Consider the following 8,126-nt stretch of genomic DNA (forward strand, 5'->3'; position numbering starts at 1 on the left):
GGGGTGGAGGAGGGTGCGATAATTCTGCCTAAAATGACAGCTGACAGCAGCAGATGAGAGAGCAGATTTAAAATTTTGCAGTGGCATCCTGATTAGCTGAGAGAGAGTTTCAAAGTTTGATTGGAAAACTAGAGGAGTGGACACCCATAGTCAGCTGATTAGAGGAAGCAGTGGGAGGGGTAGGGAGAGAATTATGAATGCATGAGCACAAAGAAAGTCTTCTTGATTGAACTTACGCTGAGCTTTATTATCCCACTTATACCATGGTCACTTTACTTTCACAAAAAGTAAAAATATTCTTTCATATTTTTATGCTTCCTGCTGTCAAAATCTGAGGTTTTTCACAAGCCATAACTAGGTTTCCTTGGTAACGCCTGAGGGTTTACCTAATACCTGGAGCAATCATTGCTGCCCTGTAAGGTTCTTATGCAATGGAAACATTATTCACTACTCTAGTTAATAGGGAGAACCTTGGGTATGACATAGCAATGGGAGATATTCTAGTCCGCCCAGCTCATGGAACCCTTTGGTCCAGCTATTAGCCAGTAAGCTGACGTTACATTAGCAAGATTCAAAATCAATAAAACTGCATACAGTTGACAAACAGCAAATATAATCTGACAGTATGGCTAGCTATCAGCCATGTCTCTGGGCTCTAGTTTCCCGGCGCAGTGCAGGTGGTGCAGGGTGGCGAACCCCGCGCAGAGCTAGTTTCGAGCAGCGCAACCCGAGGCGCGCTCAGTTTGGTAGTTTGGCAGACCGAGGTGTGCTGAGATGGGTGTGGCGGCGCAGCAGAGGGAGGTGTCGACAGATCCAGCTTGGCGCAGTGACAGTTTCGTGCCAAAAGGCTTCGCCGAAGGTGCGCTAAAAGCTCGCCAGCTGAAACCAGGTCTACTGTCAGCGCAGGCGGAGCGCAGCCGGTGTAAGCCGAAGTTTGGCTGACCGGCGGACAGTGCGCACACGTCACCAAAACCTCACAGGCAGGTTTCCAGAATATCAGGCACATTAACGATGCAATAAATACCCAAAAAAACACTATTCAATGCAACTATCTGCAATCAGCACATAAATGTATCTCTATATCGACTGTCCCGTCACATCTGATGTCAGATCAAAGGGGATTGGCACCGTTTGGCACGTTTGGCACGCGTAATGGAAACCCAACCTGATTTGATTAACACAGCTGCAAACTAATGAGTTCACATCCCTCTCAGCCAACCACAAACAGCCACAGCATCAGATAGGGAGTATATATTCAGCATCTGTCATCTTAGAAAAGTCAAAAGAAAAGAAACAGAGTGAGACTGCGAGAGAGAAAGAGAGAGCGCGCGCGCACGAGAGAAACGCAACATTGATTTACAATTGTGGTGACCTCCTCCCAGGCTACCTTTGCATCATCAGCCCGTGGAGGTCTGCTCGCAGTTCCGTATATTCGGACACTGCGAGCTTGGACCTCCCGGACCAAAACATCAGTTTCCTCCTGGGAGAAGTTTGGCCGTCTGACGCTGCTGCTCTCTTCTGCCATGGCGAATTGAGTAAACTCTCATTACGCCTTCGCGCGGCGCATTTAAGGGCGAGGAGAGGGGCTCATTTGATTGGTGTGATGTGTGTAAAACCCACTCCACGCCTTCTCTCCTCCCTCTTTCCGACTTGCGCAGGTAGGAGGGACGGAGGTGGGAAAGAGGAGTAGCTACGCCAGGCGCACGGTGTGCCAAACTTGCAAAATCCGCCTGACCACACCCAGTTGGCGAAGCGCAGGTGCGCTGCGCCCCCGCCTCGCCCGGTCTGCGAAACTAGAGCCCATTGTCTCCAAATCAGTATCAAGATTTTCCCAAACAAACAATACCATGTGCAGCATGTATAACGTTACTGTCGGCCGCAGCCTGAAGAAGCAAGTTGAATAGTGGACAGGATGTGAAATGACATTGGTATAATGTAAAATTATCTTGTCAATCTGCTATTACCAAGGTCAAGGATAATCTGTAATGATACAGAAGACTGGGGCTATGAAGGGATTGAAATACCATCCCAGATATCCATAATTTAATTCTGAATATCCAAAATACATTTTGACGTGTAAAAATGTCATTATGGATATCCACAATTGGCCTTATGACTGGTAAAAATGCAGTTTTAGATATCTATAATTAGAATAATGACAGGGAACAATGCAATTGCAGATATCCACAAATGTATTGTTAATGATAGGAAGAATGTCATTGTGGATATGTGCAATCTTCTTTTTGACCAGGAAGAATTGAATTTGGGATATCTAAATGTCCAGTCTAGTTATTAAGTCTAAAAATGGCCACTTATACTTCTCAAGTATTTACTTATATCTAAAATGTAGTTTTTACAAGTACAACCAAAGTTTTAGACATCTTGAAATACCATTTATACCATTCTGCCTTATACCATTCTGCCTAAAATGACAGCTGACAGCAGCAGAGGAGAGAGCAGATTTAAAATTTTGAAATAATGTGTTGTGGATATCTTTAATTGCCATTCTGACCACTGAGAATACAATATTAATTAGGAAAAATGCTATTATGGATATCTAAAATGTAATTGCAGATAGGAGCGTGGTTAAAAATTTTAAAATGGCTCACCATACCCTGGACAGAAAAACTCAAACCCTCACCCTGATGGATTTTTTCCCCCAAAATTATTATTAAGAGTTTTAAAGAAATCAGATGGGTGCTTATTCTTTGAGGGTCATTTCAATGAGCTGTCAAAAATAGAGAGCCCTTAATATTAAAGGACATATTGATTGAAGGTCGTTTGTTTCTCAAAACATCAACTGTGTATTCATTTGGGAACACTGGTTTATCTCCTGATTTCAATACACGGTGTATGACCGGAGAGACATAAAAAACAGCACGATGTTGGCTTGCTATGTTGAACAGAATAATGAATATTTTCTACCAGACATATGGTGGATGTCAAGTTTGTTTAAAAAGTAACAGACAAAGCAGAAAAAACTCAAACATGGCAAATTGTATATAGATAATGAAACATAACATGAGGTCATCAGAGTATTCCAACTGCAGAAAGAATCTTTGGCTCATTTCTCCCAGGCGTAGAGTCTCTATGTGTATACCAACCACTGCAGGAACTAAGTACACACTCGTGGCTCGATACCAAATACAGGCATCACAAAGCAGAGAGACTCACAACCCACTGAAGTAGATTCAGTGGAAGTGCCCTCTACAATCACTGCCAAGGACATTCAGGCTGTAGAAAGGTAGGGCCTACTCTAAACTCATGGCTCACCTTAAGTCACCACACCCTCTAAACACTGGGAACAGCACTCTCACTGATTCCTGACCCCTCCAACCCATCCCCATTCTCCCACACACATTATTATACAGTCTATGATTTCACAGTGAGATACTGCAAACAGGGTTTTACACTTACAGACTCACTAAACATGTTTTTTCTGAAAATTTCTTATAAAAAAGTAAAGTGCATAACTTGTAAGCATTTATCTTTCTTTCCTTTTTAACAACTCCGACAACAATATTGTCAACTGTAGGTTGTCATATTGTTTTATGATTTATAATATGTACTGTATGCCAAATAATATAGCATTGTTGTGTCCACCTCAGAGAAGAGAATCAGCCCTTGTGGGCAATACTGTGGAATCAGCTGATATCTATTTTTAACTTAAATGCATAAAACAAACATTTTTATAATTTCCCCTGAATTTTGTAATAAACAGCTGCGACCAAGATATGTAGTAGGTGGGACATCTAACAGTCTGAAAAATAAACTTGTCAGTGCTCCTTGGTGGAGACACTGTATCTGAATTACATACCTTTCAGTACTAACATGTCATGTCACTTATCTACAATAAGCTGAAATTGGCATATAGCTAACACTGCTGTATCAGATGACTAAAAAGAAGACCAGATATTTTACTGTTTAAAACATTTAAACTGTGAAGTGCCAAGTTGGCAAGATCATCTAGTCAGGGTCATTTTGATGTTCAGCCACAACCAGACAAACTTTGTAGCCAGAGATACATACTGTATATCAGTCAGTCTAATTACCTCATTACATTATGGAGAGTTTTTATTAGGACTAACTCTTTGAAATGTACCATTTCATTTTCAAGGGGGTCCTAAACAAAAATCATACAACATAAACATAAATATTAAAAAATATATTTAACAGAAAATTATAAGTGAGCAATACCAGATATGACCAAAACAGTCAACAATGCCAAAAACCCCAAAAAGCAACAACAACAAAAGACAAAACAGTAAATATCAAGTAATAAGACATACAAAATCAGGAGAACATACTGTAAACAGAGCATTAAATGGATCATTCAGTGTGAGATAATAGAAAAGTGTTGTTGTCAGTGATATCATTAGGTGATAGAGTTATAAAACTTAATTTATAAAAAAAAATATATAGAGGTGTTATTATGGACATGTATAACTGATCCTATAGTAAGAAGACAGGGTATTTTTGAACAAGTGGAAAGATGATATGAATACTAAGGGTAATTAAAATGTATGAATTTGAAAATAAGTTGCAGCCAATGAAAGGCACTCTTGTGCTTCAGCCAAAAATAAAACTGGATCGGTGCTCACAGCACAGGACAAAATAGTAGACACTGCATCAAGCGGGCCACTTCAAAAAATGACTGAACCCAAATGAAAGGAGGCTGGAGCACTTGATAAAATTGCAGAGCTTTTAATAAGGTGCAAACAGACTGACGTTTCGACGCTACTGCGTCTTCTTCAGAGTCAAACAGGTAATGATAGAACAATGGCAGTTTAATACACACATCCTGAAACCCAAACGGTCTCTCATTGGTACAGTAAATGAGGATGAGGGGAAATTAACCAATCCTGTTGAGGCACTCATCAGAAAGAGGGTGTAAAGAATCAGCAATCCAAAACAGAAAACACTCCCACTAAGAATAATGAAGATGAAAAATAAATATATATATATATATATATATATATAAAATAAAATAATAAAATAAATAATAATAATAAATAAAATAAATAAATAATAATAATAAAATAAAATTACAAACCACCTAAAGATGTAACCCGATGTTTTACAGAAAACATGAAAAATTCAATTCTTCATTCAGTCCATGCGGTTCAACAGTGTTCAGTGTGTAAATCCAATAAGCTTCTCTTCTGAGGAGTTTGTTGACAATATCTCCACCTCTCTCTGGGGGGGGGGGGGGGCTTTTTCGATGCCGTAGAAGCGGAGAGAGGCACAAGAACCATGATTAGCTTTAACATAATGGCGTGCTATTGCATAATCCATGTTATGATTGCGAATAGCAGCCTTATGTTCAGCTATCCTGGCTTTAAGAGGGCGTTTAGTCTGTCCCACATAAGCTTTACCGCATGGACATTTCAGAATGTAAATAACATGGGTAGTGCTGCAGTTGATAAATGAATTAATTGTGTACTTTTTCCCCGTACGCGGATGACAGAAATATTTAGAGTCAGTTGAGTTGGAGCAGTGGGTACAGTGACCACATCTATAAAAACCTAGAGGTGGGGAGGGCAATCACGTAGTCCTGGGAGAGGACCCTCGAGACCGTATGGACCAGTCTGTTGTCTTCTTATTGTGGGAGAGAGCAAATTCAGAGTTTCATACATTGTACAATGATGAGTTGTTGCAGGACAACCACCGCACCACCCAGCTTAGTCTTGGCAAAGTGCTGGAAACATCAGTGAGTCCAGACTGGTAGAAAAGATTACCACACATTTACATCTATGCAGTGTTTCACATTATTGTTGAGATAAAGGTAATCAATCTCAGTCTAATCACTGGCAGTATGCAGCACACCTGTGTACACCCCTGCTGGTAGAAGCTCCACCTCCTGGGAACTGTAGTTCTTAAGTACTGAATGGAGCACTGTGAGGGATACAAATGGAAGCTATACTTATCATACAACACCAAAATACAAACAGGAGTGCACCACAGTGAATACCGAAAAACATATAATATCACAAAGCACCTTATAACAGCATCAAACAATTACAATTTCATCACATAGTAAATGAGGCTTTGAGAGGAATCAGGCCGAAGCCATCGTTATTCAGAGATCCCCGAATCTATAAAACACACATCTCAAAACAAAAGTACAACAAATGGCTGTGAAGGAGTATCAGGTGAGATCCATCAAGAATCATAAACCCCAAATTCTACGAAAAATGGAAAAACATCTGGGATCACAGCATAACACTTACATCAAATCTTCATTAAGGCCTGTCGGCTGAAGTGCATCTAAAATGTCAATCCAAAGAAAGCTCCCTTTGGCATATAATTTTTTCCATATCTCCCCCTCTCGGCAATTCAATGTGTTCAATGCCCTGGAGTTGCAGAGAGGAGACGGGGTGTGAAAATTCATTGAAATGGCAGGCAACAGGATAGTTTGCATCACTGCATCTGATTGAGCTCTTGTGCTCACTAATCCATTTTTTAGCATGTGTGTAGTTTTACCCATTATACATTTGTCACATGGGCATTTTAGTGGATAAATGATATTCTCTATGCTGCGTGTGATAAAACCCTTAACATGAAAGCTTTTGCTTGATCTTAGATGTCTAAAAACAGGAATTTTCCATGTGTTGTGACATTGGGCACAATTGCCACATGGATAATTCCCATCTTTTAAAATAGCTAAAATAGTCTGTTTTGGGTCTGCGTTAATGCTGGCCCTCACCAGATTAGTGTGTAAATTAGGACCTCTTCTATAGACAAAGAGGAGAGGATCCCTAAAATGCCAGGCTAATCCTTCTTCTAAACTTTTTGTAGGTTAGCTGAGCAAGAAGCCCACTCAATGTTTATCTAATTTCAGTTTAGTTTATTTCAATTAGCATTCAGAAAAACACCCTCAACAAAATACATAGAAGATTTACCTCAACCACAAACATAATACAACAAGGGATGAAGCTAATCAAAAAGGTGTAGGCTGAAGCTCATGCTTATTAGGCCTATTTACAAAAAACAACTTCTTTAACTTCATGATCTCAGTTAGACTATAAAGCTCCAGAACAAACAAGCTTTCAACATCCAACAGAAATAAATAAATAAATAAATAAAGTTCCATAACAAAAATCCAAGCAAATACAACCAAGAGTTTCAGTATTTTCATACTCTTCTTCATACCTGATTTTTGTATTTTTTTAGGACTTTAGTTTTAAACATATTTTTAAATGTGGAAAGTGAACTACACATTTTTAATTCATCTTCACATCTATTCCACAAGTTGACACCTCTGACAGAAACACATCTCTGCTTTATACTTGTTCTTATCTTGATTTTTTTTAAAAACCCTGCTCCCCTGAGATCATAGCGACTCTCTCTGATTTCAAACAGCCTCTGAGTACTGCAGCAAAGTAAACCATTATGTACTTTACACATTATCTGTGCCATTTTAAATTCAACTAAATCATAAAATTTAAGGGTTTTTAAATCAATAAACAATTCGTTAGTTGGTTCATTGTAGTCTGATCGATTTATAATTCGTATAGCTCTTTTTTGTAACTTAAAAAATAGGATGAGTGTTAGTTTTGTATGCGTTACCCCATATCTCCACACAGTACGTCATAGATGGAAGTAACAGAGAACAGTAAAGCGTGTATAATGACTTTTTGTTAAGGACATCCTTTGTTTTATAAAGTATAGCGATGGTTTTTGACATTTTAGTTTTCACATTATTTATATGTGGCTTCCAGCAAAGTTTCTCATCAATTATCACACCAAGAAATTTTTTATCATACACTCTTTCAATTTCACTGCAATTTACCTTGATTTTAACCTGGTTTTTAATTTGTCCGGTGCCAAAAATTATAAACTTTGTTTTGTTTAGGTTCAGTGATAACTTATTAATGTCAAACCAGAGTTGAGACCAGGACTCGGAGACGCAGTCCTATACGCCTCTCTGAGCTTCTAGTTCAGTTACCCAGCCATAGTTTTCATAGTTTTATACAAACGGTGTCTGTCCCCCGACCACCTAAATTATTTAAATCTAAAATTAAACAAAGAGGAGTTGTGCAAAACAACCTCATAAAAATTAAAACCTCTTCTGTGACAGAAAGACAAAACAGGAGAATTAAATGCGGACTGTTAAATATCAGGTC

This window comes from Epinephelus moara, chromosome 9 (genome assembly GCF_006386435.1).
Source record: "Epinephelus moara isolate mb chromosome 9, YSFRI_EMoa_1.0, whole genome shotgun sequence".
Lineage (NCBI taxonomy): Eukaryota > Metazoa > Chordata > Actinopteri > Perciformes > Serranidae > Epinephelus > Epinephelus moara.